At 34.8% G+C, this 21,510-nt stretch overlaps 1 protein-coding gene and 1 long non-coding RNA gene across 4 annotated transcripts in view; one reads left to right on the top strand and one right to left on the bottom strand.

The window, feature by feature from the left end:
• The window catches only part of LOC143236784 (dystroglycan 1-like), a 112,447-nt gene that overhangs the window by 51,107 nt on the left and 39,830 nt on the right, over nucleotides 1-21,510 (bottom strand). Inside the window, exon 1 of one of the 3 annotated variants that reach the window (XM_076475340.1) lies at nucleotides 8,042-8,064. The exons of 1 other annotated variant lie outside the window; for it this stretch is intronic. The gene's annotated coding sequence lies outside the window, so the exon portion shown is untranslated. Of the gene's footprint in view, nucleotides 1-4,348; nucleotides 4,545-8,041; nucleotides 8,065-21,510 lie in introns of those variants that run through there. One more of the 3 variants, XM_076475338.1, reaches the window with a different exon arrangement.
• Nucleotides 11,304-20,924, top strand: LOC143238831 (uncharacterized). Its single transcript, XR_013020796.1, has 3 exons — nucleotides 11,304-11,430; nucleotides 14,074-14,263; nucleotides 19,668-20,924. It is a non-coding gene; the product is annotated as an uncharacterized LOC143238831 (long non-coding RNA).

The following is a 21,510-nucleotide window of genomic DNA, read 5'->3' as shown; positions in this document are numbered from 1 at the left end:
ACTGTGCTCCTACATTGGTACAAAGACTGGAACTGGTTTCAACGTTTTCATGTGTCGTACACAAAATACTGTGCTCCTACATTGGTACAAAGACTGGAACTGGTTTCAACGTGTTCATGTGTCGTACACAAAATACTGTGCTCCTACATTGGTACAAAGACTGGAACTGGTTTCAACGTTTTCATGTGTCGTACACAAAATACTGTGCTCCTACATTGGTACAAAGACTGGAACTGGTTTCAACGTTTTCATGTGTCGTACACAAAATGCTCCTACGATCCTCGTTTGCTAAAACCATTCTGCCACAGCTTATCCTCCATACGACTTACATTAAAAACCAAACACGTTTTATTGGACTTAAAGCCAAAAAAACCCTGACCACCACTTTTTAATAACAAACCAAACTCTCAAATACCCCTCATTTTAGATACAGGTGATGATTATTTTTCAGTGGGTGCAACGTTATCCGAAGTGCAGCATGAAAAGAACACGATAAACTAATGTTACTCAACACTCAACTGAAAGATTTAGTTGATTGTCAGAAGTCTCAATGTTATTAATCGCATATATCTAGTTAATTAGCGCAGATAGCCCTCGTGTAGCTGTGCGCGAAATTCAAAACAAACAAAACAATTTAATTAATCAGTTACTCATGGAGCTGTACAAGTGATTTCAAATATACTATTGTTATCGAAACACTTCGGTCGAAATGTTTTTAAACTTGGGTCTACAACACTGTAAGTGAACCTAGCTTGTAGAAACTTTGTAAGGAAAATAAACTAATTCGTTATCGTTATTGAACTGGATTCGCATTATTTACATTAAATACTTTCAAAGAACCCGTCCGAAAAAAGCACTTTATAACAGTGTGTATTCCTTTGCTTGCCTAGGAAGTCAACTCCTAAAAGGAAAATACCACCACTTTTACACCAATTATTTCTCCTAACTTATAAAAAGATATTAAACTGGTCTTTTGTAAGTAGCACAGTGGTATTAAAATATCTTCAGAAACACAACAGTAGCATTACATCAGAAAACCAGTCCTGTATATCATACTATAATGGAACTCTTGCTTATATGATACTGGAAATATTTTTTATTACGCAAGATGCAATCTCCAAATTCGCGATTTTTTTATCCTGTGTGCATGTAGATTTGCAAAAGTAGTTACGAATTCCTCGTTTCTCCTCCATCTCCTGTCACTGAAAACTTTTTCTCCATTTTTAAGGTGCAGATATGACGTTACGAATACGTCACATGCTAATCTTATGCACTAGCGTCACCTATACAATAGTTTGTTGTATGTTCATGTAAATACATTATAGGGTGTGTATGGATCTCAGCCAAAATTGATATGGAGGTTCGTTAGGTTTCAAATTTACGGTTTCACATTTTGTTTTGCTGTTTTTAAGGACGTGTTTTATTAATTATATATAAAGGAAAAAATGTCCTAAGATAACCTTTCTTTAATCATGAATTTACACAACTTCCGTTCTGTTAATAAATTTAGCAAAGTCTTAAAAAGAAATTATCATAATTAGATATTTATTCAAACAATAAACCACAACAAAAGACAGCTTCACAACTACATCACGCACTTGTAACCATAACTGACTGCCGGATGTGAAATATGGTTAAAAACATACCTCCCAAGGTTGGGTTGTATGCCATTCTATGAACTACACTGATACAAAGAACACTTGTAGAAGATCAACGACATATAAAACCATATTATTCTAAATAGGAATCGCACTTCACCCTGCAAAAGGATAACAGGGGTATGTTAATTTGGAAAGAAATATAACCAATATCCAACCCAATCTTCATATATGAATGACTCATTTGGTGGCTTTTCATCCTGTGAACCAGTACAGTTAATGACACCAAATCATACGGATCCTTTCTTCAGCATATATCCTTATAATTAGATAAACTAAATAATAGGAGACTGATCAAACGGACCTGCACCCTCACCAGACTTCAATCCTATCGAGCATTTGTGGAACGCTCTTAGAAAACATGCTGTGCCCTTTTAGGTCGACTCTAGACAATAGCCCTTACAAAGGAATGGTCGAAAATACCTCAGAACCATATCATTCTGGTTTTAACTATTCACAATCAATGCTAGACTTCCTTTGTTACTTATTTCAATCACAGAAATACCTGTGATTTTTTGATAATAGAAAGTGACACAGGAAAAAGCAAACAAGAAAAACGAGATAAGCACAACATCAAATTCACTTAGCCAGAGGTTGGTAACACAACCTTAAAAAATATATTGATTGAGAGGGGATTCTCCTATGACACGTATTTTCATGGTAATGGAAGTTTAATCATAATAACACATTTTATGCTCTTAATTGTACAACAGAAGACCACTTACTAAATTATTCTTTAAGGACTTATAACTAATTTATTCATATTCCTAATTAGCTTTAGCTTGCATTAACAGATTAACGTATCCAGTCAGAAAGCCTAAAGCAATAAATAGTCTTTCCTACTCTGAAGTGGACTCGTGATACTGAAGTGGTTTGGTGTATTAAAATATGTAATTTCAGTCTTCACCACTGAATAAGTAAATTTACTACATATAATTAAAAACCAATTTTCGTCTTTCCTCAGTGGTACTATGCAACAAGCTCGAGTTCGTTCATTAATCAATGCAAGTAGGTGAATAATTATAATCCTACTAACAAAATCAGTAAAATTAGTCCCGCACCTTCAGTAAGAACCAATAAAGTAAACTAAATAGACCATGATGTTTTTATGAATTTGATATTTTTCTTATTCTTAAAACGTCTAAAATACCGTAAAAATATTTTTATTTATGTTTCATTGAATGAAAACATTTTGTAAAGTGAATGTGGCCTCTTGTACAAGTTACTAAACCAAATTTCACATGATGCTCTCAATCGTAGAGACGAATTTGTAAAACATACAAATTCAATAAAATTTGTTTTAATTTTTATCGCATTCGGGGTTGAATATTAGAAAAGTTAACTATAATACGGATGACTTATCACTAGCACTTGAATTTAAAACAATATTTATGAAAAACACTGAATAAATTTAATAATTATTCTAACTTGTGAACCGAAAACGTGTATTTAAATATATGATAAATTATTAACATACAGCATTCCACTATATTATGAGGTATTATACGCCGTGATTAGTATGTATTTGTATCCCACGAATTCATCTTGTTATATGTAACAAGAAAATTCGGAATGTGATTTAAATTAATATTCGGGCACATCACAAATAATGGAGCAGCCAATTTAAAACACGGTAACAGAAAGTAAAAAAAGAGAGCCCGTATTCTTTAAACCAGTAATTAATATAAAAGAAATAAACCGGTACTGAGAACTCCCACGTTAACCTAAATTTTGTCACTTACACGGGCAGATATATTCTTACTGTAATGCTATTACTTCACACGCAAGGCTCTTCCTGAAATAACACGTCATAAAATGTGCAGGTACTTATGAAAATAAATAACATATGATGACATAAAGTACTGGGTCCCCAAGCTTATATTTTAAATTTATATACTATATCCAGGTGCATGCAAAGTAAAAAAAAAAAGTTACCACAAACAAAATAGGTCATCATGACGACATATGTTAAACCTTATACAGAACAACGTTCATATCAACAGGCTAAAGAAGTTAAAACATTCATTAGTTACTCCAAATACTTTATAATGTTTAAGATGAAATTTAAAGTTTTTTTTTATGTTAAAACTGAATATATTGTGGAAATGGTATTTTACTATTCTGAACTGGTAGAAGTTCCGACTTGAACTCGATTTCACTCTACAAGTACAAGCAGTTGATAACTGGTTGAATTTTAAGTGGTTGAATTATGAGAGAATTTTTTACTGAATGTCTTTGCCGTTCGCGCTAACTTAGCCTCTTCCCATCGTTGAAATAAAAACTTACGAAAAAATGTCCAAAAAACAATGAATTATGCTAATATTATTCATAAAATGATATTACGCCGTTCATTATTAGCAGTAGTACTAGCAATAATAACAGGCAAACTTACATAACTCACATGAGTAAAACAGTCGATAGACAAAAAGAAAAAAAAACGTTCGTAGGACCAATGTGAAGTAATACTAACTGATAATGTTAATTATTACATTTATGATAATTGGTATAAGTAATACTCAAGGAAGTTGATCAAGTTATGAACAAACGCTGTAACTTCAGCGTAACTTGTATTGTTTAAGTATAATTTATAAATGTACGAAGTTGTAAAACTGTCACTGCGTTTATTCTTTAAATAGTTTGAACTTAAACTTAACTTATATTTTGCTTGGTAACTTTGAACATTCACATACCTGACGAATAAACTGTAATTTCATTTCATGACAAAAAATAAATATTCGTCTTCTAATAATTTGGGTCGCCAACTTAACATAACAAAGAAATATGAGGACCAGACAGATCGTAACACCATACAAAATTTACCACAACAGCCCTGAAAACATTAATGGTATATTTCAAGCGCTAGACGAAGTCAAGAAGATCACGTGATGTGTACGGTCGTGCTCACTACTGCTCCTTGGGGAGTTTCCAGAGATAGTTCAAACATCGCAACGTTCAAATGTTTACTATAAGCATCACTTAGAGAGTATATCGACTATGTTGTTAAACACTTTGAATTATTTTTCAATATGACTTGAACAAAAACACTGTTAATTTCAATTGCAGAGTACCCTGTTTCATCTTCGGAAACATTCTATAATTTTAATAATTAATTTATTGTCCGAACAAAGAACTCATTAAAAACTCTGTATTTGCCATTAAAGTTCAGTCTATTTAACACAGACTTCTACCAAAAGGCAGTTACTACACTCTTAAGACTGAGCAGCATTCACAGCCTTTTTACAATTTAGATCTACCTTAACTATTTCACTATTTTGTTGGGGTTTATTTTCTTTCAACATTTATTTATTCAGTCATATCTATGTGTATACCTAGTGGCGTAACTAGACTTCATGGGAGTATATGAGCAAAAACAAGTGTTCTTAATCCCGTGCTTAATCGAAGAGATAGCTATTCCCTAGTTAAATCATTTTAGAAATAATTACTGCTCTGTTAGTGGTCAGTCAGACATAATAATTTTGCTTTCTACATCTTCTTGGAAGAGGTCTGTTGCTTAGGCCTTTATTTCTGTGTGTTACTCAAGAGACGGGTGATTTCCCGTTTGAGATTGTTCCATAAGCAACTATTGCCCTGGCAGTACTACTTCATACAGTCATTTTTCTGTTTGTAATCTCCTAGAGACAGCCACCGTTTGGTTGGTCTGACTCACAAATCTTATTTACCTATTTTACTCTAGAGATAGCCATTTCTTCATTCAGGCCATTCTAGTGGCAGATATTGTTTTAATAATGTTCATCCAAAAATAACCATTTTAATCCTTGACCAACCTATATAATATTTACGTCAAAATGCACTTACGATCCTTTATTTACTTGTTCTGCCCAATACATACTCATATTTCGGTTTTTACCAAAGAGACAGCTGATACCCTTTTTGAGACTGTGGTTTCAGTCAGAAATAAGTAACTGACATTGGAAGAAAAACTGGGCCTAAGGGTTTTACAGTTAAATCACTCTGGCTAGTGACAGGATATAATATCATTTAGAATATGCTTTAACATTTGGAAATATTGTTTAAGAAAGATTCGTCCTGTTTTTCAGTGTTGTTTATTCTTTTTATCAGTTGACTCCTATTCACACCAGTAACCAAACATGTCATAATTCCGGCTTCTTTATCTCTCATATGATTCATCAAATTGATGCTTGGAAAACTTGCATACCATATACAGATGACATAATTGATTAAAACGATTCATAGAATTTAAAGGCTTGGCAACTACACGAATTTGTGAAAACAAAATATATTTTTACTCAAGAAGTTACGTTTAGACTATTACAGTACACTTTACATAAAAGGTGCTGTTTCTTGACTAAACATATGAATAACAGATTACAGAAAGTACTACCAAACAAAACAAGAATTAATTGTTCGATGACGGCCTGGCATGGCCTTGCGCGTAAGGCGTGCGACTCGTAATCCGAGGGTCGCGGGTTCGTGCCCGCGTCGCGCCAAACATGCTCGCCCTCCCAGCCGTGGGGGCGTTATAATGTGACGGTCAATCCCACTATTCGTTGGCAAAAGAGTAGCCCAAGAGTTGGCGGTGGGTGGTGATGACTAGCTGCCTTCCGTCTAGTCTTACACTGCTAAATTAGGGACGGCTAGCACAGATAGCCCTCGAGTAGCTTTGTGGGAAATTCCAAAACAAACAAATCGTTTGATGACCACAATAACAGAAAAGAACACAAACTTGTTCTTTGGCTCCGTTTCTAAAGATTAATTGAAAAAATCAAAAACCAGAGTTTTCAAAATAAGTTAATTTGCTTGTGTATATTAATTGCTTTATAAATTGGTTACAAATAAAACTAAATATGCCGAGGAAAGTTTTTCGTGCTTTAAATAGAAAAAAGGAATGTGCTGACGTATCAAGGGCGTGTTTTTTATTCCACTATTTTATATTTCTTTATAAATTCTCTGACTGTTTCATAGCCTTATTTAAGCATGATCGATTTTCAGAGACATGAATAAAACGTTAACAGAAGGTTTAGTCTTCGCAAACTGTATATAAAATAGTGAAACGAATAGGTATTGTTCTTATTTTTATGGAGGTCGTGGGCTTGCATACGTTTTGAGTTACTGAAAAAAGGAGGATAAATACGTGATGAATGGAAGATGAGGCACGTGAAGAAAATACCACAGTTAGAAAATAGTAATTCACACGACATGAAACATTTAAATTAAATATTCATCGACACAACGATTTATGTATTATAAAACAAAACAAAAAACGTTTGGTGTTGATCAGTATATGTATATATCTACATAAACGCAGGAAGATAAGATTTTAAATTTTTTAAGACAAAAGATACCAGAATGGCTGGTATGGGTATTGACACTTTTATTGATAAAATTGAAGAACTGTTAACCTAAATACGACCTAGGAAGGTCGAAACGTTGTTCTCAGCTTATCAATAAAAGTATTAACATACCCATATCAGCCATTTTGAGATACAATTTTATTTCAAGCGGGTTTCTCTTCATCAAGAGCTACCAAACCTGTCTGCCGTGGTTTATAATTTTGAACTACTTATCGAAAGAAAGAAAACCATTCGGCAGAACTCACCATCAACTCTTGAGCTACTCTTCACCAACGAATAAGTGTATCATTTGTTTACGATTTTTTCTTGGGTAATAAATAACTCGGTGTGGATAGATAAGTGGTAAGAAACAACCTTCCACAACTATTCTATCTGGTGTACGTACGAAACAAAATGAAAATCTCGTTAATAGAAATGTAAGTGGCTAGGCTATTATCACTAATTAACATCTGGCCAAAGCAACTCACCTGCATAGATTATAGCTAAAAGGTAACCTAGTAATTAACATAGATAATTTAATATGCCGTTATATTGATTGCTCACTAGGGCGCCATCACAGTATTAAATAAAAATGCTGTTAGTTTAAAAATACTGAATAAACAAAATATTGACTAAACGAATGGGAAATGATATATCACAGAATTCTTACATTAAATAACATGGATTATACCCGTATTTGTAGTTATTCTTCATTAAAATTAACAAATTATTGTCTCATTCGTTTCTAAGATTTGTTTGTTGTTACGTACAAAGTTGTCCAATGAACCATCTATACTGTGTCCACAGTGGGTACCAAAACCCAATTTTCAGCGTTATAAGTCCCAAGACTTACCGCTGAACCACCGGGTGTCGTATTAAGTTACTATTTTGAGGAATAAACAAGTTAAGTCCTTTCTATTCGTTCACACAGTGATTCACTTGTATTATTGCTCATCGACTCGATTACTAATTTTATTATATTAGTAAATGTTACAGTTTGTAAATAACACATTCATATAAAACTGCTACTTGAAAATATATGAAAAAAAAAACGCCGTTTTTCATACATACATAAGTAAAGTCCAATGAAGTTTTCTTTACTCTGAGACAGGCCAAATTAGTTATCTAGTTTTATCTTCTCAAGTAGTATGAATTACATATTTAATAGCAATGAGAAACATTTCCGTCTTTGAGATCCTCGGTTGAGTTCTTGTCTTGTTTCGTTCTACTTGTTCACTTTCTTTTGCGGGTAGCGTTTGGAACGAGTTGACCTCATCCAGCACTTCGATTAACTCATCGCTCAATTTTGGTTATGACGTATTAACCACGTACCACGTACATCGTGAGAACAAGTCTTCATTCGCGAGAGATCGAACTTGAGATCGACAAATGCTATAGATATGTGTGATAGATATATCGAAGCTACCATGTGCTTGGTGTCAGGTTATTATAGAGAATAACAATTAACATTAAGAACTTCCACCACTACCCCCACCCCCTCAAGTAAAGAAAAATAAAGTGTTTTTTTTTTCCCATGGCTATAACACAGACGCTTTTCAGACCAGCCCTTCTATAACACCAGAATAGGAGCTGTCGTCACGAGCTTTGTTCCTTCACTCTCCATCTGCGCATAAAAAAATCTAATATTATTTCTTCAACTGCAGCCCTTAGCCTGACGTAATATTCCATAAACAAAAATAAATGGAGAAAGAAGGGGGAATCCACGCGACATTTGAAGTCTCAGTACAAATGTACAGCCTGTTGTTACTCCATCATTTATATTTCTTGGTTTGTTTGCTTATCTAAAGTTCAGCACAAAGCTACACAACAAGCTATCTGTGCTGTGCCCGCCATGGATTCCGAAATTCGGTTTCTAGTGTTTTAAGTTCGCGGACATACAGCTGGGTTGAGGGCATATTTTTGGGTGATTTATATTTATCTGATTACCTGAGAAATATTAATTGTACTATAGAGTACCAGTTATTTAACTGATTCTCACTAAATCAAAGATCTTCTTTCATCCTTGTTTTTTTTTTTCAAATTAATTACATTAAATCTCTTCAGAAACGGGGATGAAAAGTTTTCCTAAGAAAAATAATTAAATCCCTTCAAACAAAAATAAAAAAATAAAATCCCTTAATTGCATACACAAACCTAAAAGCATGAAATAAAAACTGGATCTCAGGAAGATTTTTCTAAATAACCATGGAGTGATCATGCTTTTCTGTTTTGATTTGTGTTTTTACCAGACTACTGATGTGTTTAGTTGTCCCTCGGTGAGGCAGCGGTAAGTTTACCAATTTAAAGGACTAAAATCCGGAGTTTGATTCTCTGTAGTGGACACATCTAGTAGCCCATAACTGTGCTCTACAACAACTAAAATGATTTTTAGTCTTGATAATAACCTTCATTCACAAAATATTCAACGTCGTCAAACGTTTTTCGAGCTAATTATTCTAAACAATGGTGTTGTTGTCTCTAATTAAGAATAAAAAAAGAAAACTATAGAATCACTCACTTGCGATACAGAAATAAATGATTAACTTTAGGTGCTTTAAACAAATATAGATGTCATTTGGACATGCTTTATATACACAATGTGAAACAATTTCAAAGTGAATCTATTTGACGTTCTCATTATGACAAACGTTCAGGAGTTTCAACATAATCAGGCCTTTATATTGCTATTAAACATTTATTAAATAAAACTGTGAACTTCGCGAATGCATGCGAAAATGATAGCAAAAAAAAAAAATTAATGCTCTCCCCCCAATATGAAAGCTTAGGTGTTTTTCATGTTGTCCGTTATTAAGTACGGAAAGACTAAAGTGTTCGTTATCAATACAATTAAAACTTATGTTTATGAGGAATTATAAAATGTTTTAAACAATGCAGAGAAAACGAGGTTGGTGTTTGTTGAAACTGTGTAGTGTGTTTTTGTTAGGGGAAGTCTGTTAGTTCTTTTGAAAACAAACACTGGGTCAAAATGCAATAAATGAAACGAACTACATGTAAACATGTACGTTACACTGCTCTTGGTACACTGCGCGTTATCTGATCATTCCAAACTTTAGGCTACAGATGAATGACTTGGCTACATTCCACTGGAGAGCCAATAGCACATGGACTTAGAATCATGTGACCAAACTCGTAAACAATGTAAACGAAGTCTAGCATGAATCATGGCTTGGTTCGATGGTCAGGGTCTTTAATTGACCATAATTACTAATTTGAGCATGCGTGCCTCAAAGTCAGCTTTGTTTAGAGGACGAAGGACAGAGCTAGCTAGCAATTGACTAAGACTTCAAGCACTCTTGAATAGTGATGAAGAGAAGATTGTTTAAGGAAACGAGAGAGTACATGATGTACTTACCCAGAGTTTTACAATTTCAATGAAAAGTAAAGCAATGCTTCAATAATCATTGTACATGGTAAACTATCGTTCAAGTAGTTAAGAATAAGTTAAACTACAAAATAAATAGACAGAATCTGTTCTGTTGAGTGTTCTCTTCAAAAAGTAGACCCACTGCTTTAATGATAAATAATAAGAACACGTGACAAAGCTGTTTTTGTTATTTCAAATTTTGATGCTATTTTAATTAGGAATAAAATATCATAGTTAAATTGTAAGTACAAATATTTTTGAATAAACCCGTAATATTTTGATGGGAAATTTTTAACGAGTATTGAGAGCAGATAGTCCAGCCGTCACATTCATTATCAAGATAACATTATGTTCAAGTGTAACTTTCATTATTTAGGGATGAAACTATTTACTGATGTGACAGAAATGGAATTCGAGAGAATACTCTAATAAAGTGCAGGTTACTGATTTAATTTTACAATGTTTGAAGGCAGTTTTATGTCAGGTTTATTTATTGTTTGTCCGAGTACCAATATAAGCCAGATTTTGATCGTAATAAATCAGATGATCGAAAAGTAAGACAGTACGTAATTGCAATATAAACTATCAACTCCTGGTGGGAACAACATTGTACATGGTACGTGTTTGGATGTACATATTTACAGTACAATTAATAACAACACAAAACAGGTTTTGAATCCTTCACGAATTATGGTTTCCAATTACAATATTGTTAATGACAATCACCATGCCGAAATTATGTTTTGTTCCTCAAAATGGTTCATTATGGTAAATAAAAATGTTTAAGGACTCAACACAGAAATAACGATGGGAAACCTGTTATTGTTTCCCAGTTATTTAAAACGCAAAGTGATGTAATCAAACTATTTCTTTCTCAATATATGTTTCATTAATTTCACACGAGAAACGATAAACCTTGGTTAGTTGCATAATTATCTACTAGATAAATAGAAGGCTGTGAATGGTACGTTTCCTATTTCAATGTATACGCTCTTTAAATTTAAATGGTTATTTCTAAAAATGTTGACCTTGTGTTGTTCATTCCTACAAGACTTTCTCAACAAGATTTTTCTAGGTAAGAACTGCCTTCTTTAATATTTGAAGACCCATATGTCATCACTTGTTTATATTATTGTGTTTAATTGGCAAACGTGTAAATTTAACAAGATCAAAATTAAATCTGTGAACAGGATTATTCGCTGATAAAAACATATTAATTTCAAAAAAGACAAAAATATTTTTTTTGTTTCTTTATTATAAGCAAAGATACACAATGAGGGTTATCATGCCCTTCGCGGACATAGCTTAGCACTGAGCTATCGGGAAGGGGGACGAGAAAACATGCTGTTATGAGATTATAATAACACTATGTAACAAAACTTTTACTTTTTCTTGTTCCTCAGCAGAAAATGTTATTTCCCAATTGCTTATGCCTAAAGTAAATGTAAAAAAAAAACTGTTTTTCTCTTCAAACTTTGCTTTTGTGACCTGGGTAATGAAATTTTCAAATTTACCCATTTCCCAGAACATTTCAGGTAGATTCAGTGTTGAGTAGTTGATAGAGAATTTTCTCGAACTTACAAGAATTTCAAGAACTTTCTAGAATGTTGTAAAACTTACGTAAATTTTCAAGAACCTTTTAGAATTTTCTAGAACTATCCATAGTAATATATATACAGAGGCTCACCACTCACCACTTCAGTATAGTTCTAACTGCCTAAGTGAACACATAGCGCTATCTGGTTCTATCAGAGATGGCATCAAGAAGCTGCAAGCATTCTCCAGAAGCATCCAAAAGCCTCAAAGCTGTGCTGTTCTATAATGAGAATAAGCATCCGCTTCTTCCCCTGACTCATTCGGTGCACCTCAAAGAGGAATACAACAGCGTCAAGACCGTGCTAGAAGCCTTGAAATATGATGAGTATGGCTGGGAGATTATTGGAGATTTCAAATGGTGGCATTCCTGATGGGTCTCCAAGGAGGCTTTACCAAGTTTCCCTGTTATCTTTGCCTTTGGGACAGCAGGGAATCCGCAGTGCACTACAACAGGAAGCACTAGCCACAAAAGACCGAGTTCTCTGTGGGAAAGCACAATGCCATGTGAGAGCCACTAGTGGACCTACAGAAGGTGTTGTTCCCACCATTGCACATAAAACTGGGTCTTATGAAACACTTTTTCACAGCTCTTGATAAGGAGTCTGCAGCCTTCAAGTACCTTTGAGACTTCTTCTATAAGATGTCTGAAGCAATTGTCAAAGCTAGTGTCTTCGTTGAATCACAAATAAAGAAGATCCTGAAGTACACAGAATTCCCCAAGAAGCTCAGTAGGAAGGAAAAAAAGCGTGGGGCAGCTTTGTCGCAGTGGTTCGGGCCTTCTTGGGCAATCACAAGGCCGAAAATTATGTGGAACTGGTTGAGGCTCTGGTGAAAATCTACGGCACAATGGGCTGCAGAATGTCCCTGAAAGTCCATATCCTTGACACTCATCTTGATAAATTAAAGGAGAACATGGGAACATATTCAGAGGAGCAAGACGAGCGCTTACCCCAAGATATACTGGACTTTGAACGCCGCTATCAAGGAACGCATAACGAAAACATGATAGGAGACAATATTTGAGTGCTGATACGTGAAAGTGATTTACATTACTGTCGCAAATCTCGAAAAACTACTTCCTTCTAAACATTTTTGTATAACTTTAGTATAAATACATGTAAATCTCGATTCATGTGTTGTTTTATTCAGATCTTACGTAAATGAAAATGTGCAAATTTGCCCGTTTTTACGTAGAAAATAGGTTAATTTCTAAATTTCATTATCCAGGTCACAAAAGCAAAGTTTGAAGGGAATAATGGCCGATTCCTGTACTTTTACAACATAAGCAATTAAGAAATAACACATACTATCCAGGAACAAAATTTGTGTTACGTAATGTGAATGTTCAATACATCCTTAAGCTCTCGGAAACTGTTTGGATAGCATTTCCTTTGGATAGCAATATGTGATCAACTTTACCACTGTTCTACAATTGGGGGTTTCTGAAAGATACAATCAGTATTGATGTACATGTACAACAGATGAACACGGAACAGCATTTGAAAATAGTTACCTTCATCTTCCAACTATAGTTAAACTTCTCATCCAACAAATATAATACAAGTTGAAAATAGTTTATAACAACTAAGAAAGGCTCAAATTGTATTCAAGAATTCAATGAAAGTATGCAGTAAGTGGCACTGCATTTCAGCCCTATTATTAAGAAAGTATTTTTTAATTAATTTCATATACTTGCGTGTTAGTAAGCCAGGGATATTTGCGCTAGCCATCCTTTGCCAAATCTCGAGCTGCTGTAATCGAATATCAAGGTTTTATCGTCAAATGTAGCAGCTCAACCACAACTGTTTCTGTCGTATTTCAGTTGTTCTCCAGTGGCACAGCGGTATATCTTCGGATTTACATTGCAAGAAACCGGGTTTCGAAACTAGTGGTGGGCGGAGCAGAGATAGCTCATCTTGTAGTTTTAAACTTAACTTCAAACAAATGTGTCCCAGCCGACCTGGTGAGTTCTGATATAGGCGAAAGGCCTCGTCGCCACTATATATATCCGATATAATAGCATGTTATTATAAGTACTTCTTTGTTTTTACTCATAAGTTTTTAGAACCAGTACGTATCAACGGAATAAAAGTGTGAAGTGCTCTTTTTTTCGAACCATTAGCCTTGGATCCACTGTTCGTCATGATGAAAAGTGAGCCACACCCACGCCCTATAAGGAACTGAACAGCAGGAGCGTCCTTCAAAATACCAATTTGACTGGAAAGGTGTCTGTCCTCGAGAGTAAGAAGTTGATTTACTGGCCAAAGGAAACGTGAAGTAGTTGTATCACAGAATAGAGTGTGGTCGATAACGTAAGTGGGAGAGCAACCATAATGATTTAACAATGAAAATATAGAACAACTTTATGCAATTATTTATTCTTACAGTCGAGTACTCAGTAAGTTACTAACACAAGAGTATACCTGTGTTTTGTAGACATATGATCAGGTTTATATTATTCCCTGGTATCAAAAAACAGGCAAAACAGTTTGTGTTAAATGTGTTATAAAACTCTCCCCACAATAGTTTTACAACGCATTTAAATGTAGTTTGGCTCTTTTCCAAAAGTTGAGTACAGTTTGATTCAACGTGCCAAACATTACACATTCTCCTTTCAGACAATGTTGGCTCACAGAACATTCTTAGTTATGACAATACGCTGATGACTCAGGCAGTGTTAATATAAGTAAACGTAAGCTCTGACATTGCGAAATGTTATTTTAAAGAAATTACCTTAGTAGATACCTGTACGTTAGTGGAAATACTGGTAATTGCAAAGTTTGAAGTGGTAGGATAATTGAGTCACTACAGATGGTTGACTCGTAAGAGTGCGCTTGTTCTTGTGGAAGGTCGAAGTGATAAAATCACAACAACAACAAAAAAAACCTAGTTATGAAAACAGTTTCTTTAAAAAAAAACAATAACAACTATTTATAGGTTCCAGAAATTTAGTTGTCAGAAGTGTTAATGTTTTTAAATGAAATCTGGTTTATAATTTGAATGCTAAAGAAATGTTATACATCCTACCAGTTCATATCTACGTGAATTAAGAAAGCCATATTTTTGTGTAATAAGATCCCAGACTGCACAAAAAATACTGCTAAATGCTCTGAAGACCATAAGCTACAAAATCTTTCTGGAACTGATGTTGGAGCGAAGCTGTAATGTATTATCAGTTTATTTTGGTCTGTTTGTATCTTATCAACTTTACACATTTCAGTAAAAAAAAAAAAAAGTTATTTTTTCGTTTCATTAGCAGCTGCCTTTTTGGATCAGTTTGTCAGAATGCAATATATTTTAGAATAAAGATGCACATATTTTAAATGAAATAATACAATAAAACTCAAGATGAAATTTCGTGTAATGGAAGGCGACTGCCTTGAACCTGAGGCGAAACGTCAGATAAGTTTCGGTCAATTTCTGTCATATAAATCAGTAATGTGAAGAAAAAAAATTGCCTTAAATTAGCCTAAGGGTGTTTTTATATATGTAAAAACGGGCTTGTATGGATAAAGAAAGCTCTATATTGAGGAGCGAACAACGTTTCGACCTTCTTCGAAACCTATTGTATGTCATAAGTAAGGGTCAGTATTGCATATTTTATGGAATTTTACACTATAAATTTGTCAATTATACATTGTGTTACATTGCTTGCAAATTTTTCATGAGCATGTGTTATTCATTTCCTAATGCAGTGTTTATTTACCCACCATTGAACCTCACAAACATACATGATAATCAACACGCGCCACAACACATACATATTTTTTTTTTTTTGCTTTTCAGTGTTAATTTCAAAATACTAAAGTCATACCAAATTCATACTTTCTTACAATATTTTAGTTCATTCGTTCGTTTAACAAAAGTTTATAACTGATGTACAAGGCAGCGGTAAATATTATACGTTAGCGTAAAAGTAAAAAATATAATATAATGGGTTTTATTGTGTGTGTTCTCATGTTACTGAACGCAGTTTCTTAGATGACAGTAGTTAAATTATTATCAATCCATGAAATTAACTATAATGACTAATTAAGCTGTACGACGTCATGCAGTGTCACGCGACACAAGCTCTTAAAAATAATGTTCGCAATTCTTATTGTTATTGTACAAAGCACAGTCTAAATATCGAATTTCTCTGATATTTACGGGGCCCGGCATGGCCAGGTGGGTTAAGGCGTTCGACTGGTAATCTGAGGGTCGCGGGTTTGAATCCCTGTCACACCAAACATGCTCGCCCTTTCAGCCGTGGGGCTTTAAAATTGTGACGGTCAACCCCACTATTCGTTGGTAAAAAAGTAGCCCAAGAATTTGCGGTGGATGATGATAACTAGCTGCCTTCCCTCTAGTCTTATACTGCTAAATTAGGGACAGCTAGCGCAGATAACCTTTGTGTAGCTTTGCGCAAAATTAAAAACAAAACAAAAATCTAGTATTTACGAGTAGATTATGCTAATAATGCATTAGTGACAATATTGCGTGATCAATTCATTTATCAACTGGTGCGGATTTGTGAAAACTGTGAAGAAAATTATTAAAATCATACCTATCAATTCTCGTCCACTTCATGGAAGCCATTTTTTTACACATTTTTTTTCCATACGTATCAAGTTGGGTCCACTTCAAGTTTTTTTCATATTAATTTTTATTTCGTTTATTTCAGAACTTCGCGCGCTCAAAACAAAACCAGTGTTATCTGTGCATAAATTTTGATTTCATAAGACAAGCTAACTGGTAAAGTTATGACAGTACAGTGATACGATACTTATATCATATCGTGATACTGCGATACAATTGTATTGATTTTGTTTGTTTGTTTGTTTCCAATAAAGGAAAGTAAGTATTAAGTATTACATGTTGTCTTTATTTATCTCATCAAAATACATACAAAGTAAAATAAGAAATTAACAATGACAAAATATAGACAGATATTAACTTTTCTATTTTACTTCTGTTGCCAACTGCCACTTATTTGATCAAACCTGAGAATTTGGAAAAGCATTATAAAGTGTGAAGTACTTAAGTAAGATAATATTAATAATGTAGGTAATAAAGTTGCAGACAAGAGTGTCAAACTTTGTAAAACAACTGTTGGTGAAACTTTTGAATCTAGCTACGCATTTTATCGCGGTATTAATACCTAGATAGGTGTCATATTGACGACAAGGATGAGATATACACCCCTACTAATTAGTCCAACAACAGAAATTTGCTGGGCCCGACGTAGTCAGGTAATTAAGGCACTCGACTCGTAATCTGAGGGTCGGGGATTTGAATCCCTGTCACACCAAACATGCTCTCCCTTTCAGCCGTGGTGGCGTTATAATATGACGGTCAATCCCACTATTCGTTGGTAAAAGAGTAGCCTAAGACTTGGCGGTGGGTGTAATGACTAGCTGCCTTCTCTCTAGCCTTACACTGTTAAATTATGAACGGCTGGCGCAGATTGCCCTCGTGTAGCTTTGTGCGAAATTCAATCCAAACTAAACTGGCTGTTGGGTTACTTATTTCTGATCGAGTAGTTGGTCTCAATGCTCGCTTACGTTCTTAAGTTTCTTTTTTGAAGAAACTAGCCATCCTTAATTTAGCAGTGTAAGACTAGAGGGAAGGCTGCTAGTCATCACCACCCACCGCCAACCCTTGGGTAATCTTTTACCAACGAAGAGTGGGAACGACCGTACATTATAACGTCCTCACGGTTGAAAAAGCGAGCATGTTTGGTGGGATGGGGATTCGAACCCGCGACCCTCAGATTGCGAGTTAAGCACCCTAACCACCTGGCCATATCGGGCCTGAGACTCGACAATAGGAACAAAATTCACTCTAATTGTAGGAGTGAGACTAGGAATATGTATATATTAAAGTCAGTTTTCATTATGAAATAAAAACAGCAACAGCAAAGTTTCGACGAAAATCACCTAAATTCTAGGAACAAGATGATATACACATGTATATAAAATTAGGGGTTCGATTCCCCTCCGTGGGCTCAGTAGATAGCCCGATGTGGCTTTGCTATACGAAAACACACACATACATCTTGGCTAAGGAGCAATAAATTGTATTACTAGCAATCCAACTGACAGCTGGTGTAACCAGAAACCAGTAAACAGTCAGCGAAGAAAAGATTAATTAAATCACCTGAAGGCTTTGTCGTAGTTTCAGTGACTTAATAGATTCCTCCATATATTATGACCCAAATAACTAGCAGAGACGATAGGACTACATAGTTGTTTGTAAGTAGAATACTTATTTGCTACATCACAGACTTATCAGTACATACTGATTTAGGACACACGAGGCTTAAAAATTATTCAGACGACTATTTATTATAAACAGAAGAAGGCGTAATGAAACCTGCAGTCCAACTGCGTAGTCGCTATTTCTTAATCTACAACAGCAAATATTTAATAAAAGCAAACATCATTTCTCACTAACAGGTCATTAAATATTTTAGGTGTATGCATTTAACACTTACTGCACAAATACTTTCCGCCTCCGTTAAATTTCTAATTAATTTCTTCTGGAATGTTTTTTTTTTTTTTTCGGCCTAACGAATGGCCAGGTAAGACCTAATTTAGCATGCCAGGGTGCATGGATCCGATGTACATGGTTCGAGCCCGGTTATCGAAGCAAAGAAGAAAAAGAAATAAATCACTTCCGCCGTGAATGCGTTATAAAAGTGACTATCAAATACAATTATTTCATTAAAATAGCTCAACAGTTGGGGCGAGTGCTGTTAATTAGTTTTATTTCCTATTATCTAGAGTTTAAAATTAGTCCTGGTATAATTTTGCGTGAGCGTCCGGTGCAAACATGCCAAACAACAACAAAAACAAAAAACCTGCCGATTAATAATTATGTAGCACACCTCTACGAATACGGATACACACAGCTTTCACAGTAAACAAAAATCAAGTGAAAATGATTACCACAATAAGGCACTTTAAGCTCGTGAGTTTCGATACCAGTGACCAGTACAGTACAGATAGCCCATTATGTAACTATGCGCTTAAGAACAAACAATTTAAACTTGTTAATTCTGTATGCACTTCCATAGGACTTACAACACTAAAAACTGAGTTTCGATACATGCGACTGACACAGCACAGATAGCCCATTATGTAACTGTGCGCTCAAGAACAAACAATTTAAACTCGTTGATTCTACTTACACTTGATTTGGACATTGTGCTGTTTTGTTTTTGTTAACTTATATCTGGCAACAGAGACGTTATGTAACACGTTATATTCAACAATATTCTCAAGTGCTTTCGTCAAACAACTATTGTTGATTTTTATACTCAAGAACGTTTTACTGATTTTGAGGACAGGTGGTACATGCGCAAATCACAATTAAGAACTTAGGTCATAGGTAAAAATGAAAACTGTACAGAAACAAATGTAGGCACCAAAATAAATGTACAACGGTAAATCCGTTACACCATCTTTCAGAACATTGTGAAACGACAAGACCATTATCTGTGCGTGCTGGCTTGCTTAAATCGTACGATGCACATCCCAAGATAAAATCAGATGTTCTCAGCCGCAGATGCGTGTTTAATGAGTATAAAAATAGTCAGAAATATACTTCACAATATCATAACAAGACACAAGATATCTAGCCTACAATTGTGTCAATAACATATGTAGCTGTGTTGTTTTTACATACTCATATATATATAGAATAAAGAACAAGATACATCTCTTTCACGTACAGAAATGTGACGGATATAGCGGAGTAGGAAGTAACATGTGAGAAGGAATAACCACTAGCGGATGTGCCAACCTCTACAAATTGTGAAATTTACCATTAAGGCCATATATTGTAACGATGGTATCCAACAACAACAAATGATGGCACAATTAGTCCTGAATTAAGACAAACTGATTGTTCCTCTTCTTCCTGTGCTGAACCGTTACATGTCTTAAAGGGAAAATGACTAACCTAGAAAAGTGACCCTCACACCCAACGGACATCAGTATCATCATGTACGGGATGCTTCGGAAGAGACGTATTATAGTCCGTCAACTAACTCCAGACTAAAGATGTCCTGAAAACGCTTCTTCAAAGGAGTGGTCGAGAATAACTCGGAACTTCATTACCATGCGTGCAAGGCCGGTGCCAACTGTCTTTGCTATACATGGTAACCATACTCAGCATTAAAGTAAGATGCTTATAAATTATAAAGATATAACAACATCTGCTAATCATTCGTTTACGAGCGTAGGCTCATTTGCATTTAATATATCGCGACTAATTGTTTGACTAGCATAATAAATTAATTTGGGGGAGGTGGTTGCTATTGCTTTGTAGTTGTTTGTTATTAAACACAAAACGCCATCTGTGCTCTGCCCACCACGAGTGTAGAAACTTGGTTTTTAGCAGTATAAGTCCGTTGACATACCGCTGTGCAACTGGGAGGTTTTATTTTGTAATAGTATTTTGTCACAGCTATAATATAACGAATTTCGACTATATTATGTTTTGGGTAGTGTTGCATGTCGTATGTGTCGTAATTGAGAATCTTGAGATGAAAACGAGTTACACCTACAGTTACGCTTGCGCTAGCGCAAAACCTAACAAAATTTTAACTTTAGTGCACGAACGGATTTTAATTGTAGCAAATCTTATTTTTTTCGTTGAAGAGTTTGTTTTTGATGGATATTAAACTATAGTTAATTATCGAATATCTTGTCTTTGCTAATTCATGTTTATATGCTTGTGTTTGCACGTACATATATACACATATAATTAACACCTATATTTAAGATTGCCCCAAAGCATCTTGTCCCCTCTACTTCTTACACTGCTATATTTTGTAGGAAAAATAAATAATAGATGAGCTAATTAATTATATTTACCATAGTCCACGGATGAGACAGCAGTAAGTTTTCGGATTTACAATGTTAACATCAGGGGTTCGATTCCCTTCAGTAGAAAAAGCAGATAGCCCGATGAGAATTTTCTATTAGAAAACAACAACCCCTTCACACACACACACACACACACATACATATTTGCTATAAGACATTGATCGAAATGCGCCCTCAGCAACAGATTTGGTGAACACAGAGTGTTGAAATACTATTGAAGAAAGTAATTATCCGACAAGTTAAGCTCCCCAATGGCACAGTGGTATATCTGCAGATTGTCTTACAACGTTAGAAACCGGGTTTCGATACACGTAGTGGGCGAACCACAGATAACCCATTGTGTAGTTTTGCGCTTAACTACAAACAAACGTTCGTAATGTAGTAAATTCAACCACTGGTGTTACTTTCTGTAGCAGGATTCTGTTATGGGTAGTTCTAGTTTATCTTACATTATCTACTTTATGGCTGTCACATCAGAAATACCTCCAAATACTTGTCATCGGTTAACGACAGTGTAAGAGCAGTTAGTTGGCATTTTCAACCAGATTCCTTCCAGACATCCAGGATCTGAGACGCGCTTAACCAACACCCTAAATTTTAGGTTTATTTTCAAGTAAAACTAATTTCCACCTTATTTTGGCAGATATAATTTATTCCATTAATTGTTCAAATAAGTGTATTTCATT

This window comes from Tachypleus tridentatus, chromosome 13, assembly GCF_004210375.1.
Source record: "Tachypleus tridentatus isolate NWPU-2018 chromosome 13, ASM421037v1, whole genome shotgun sequence".
NCBI lineage: Eukaryota > Metazoa > Arthropoda > Merostomata > Xiphosura > Limulidae > Tachypleus > Tachypleus tridentatus.
The sequence above is the reverse complement of the archived record's forward strand: the minus strand, read 5'-3'. Positions and strand labels throughout refer to the sequence as shown.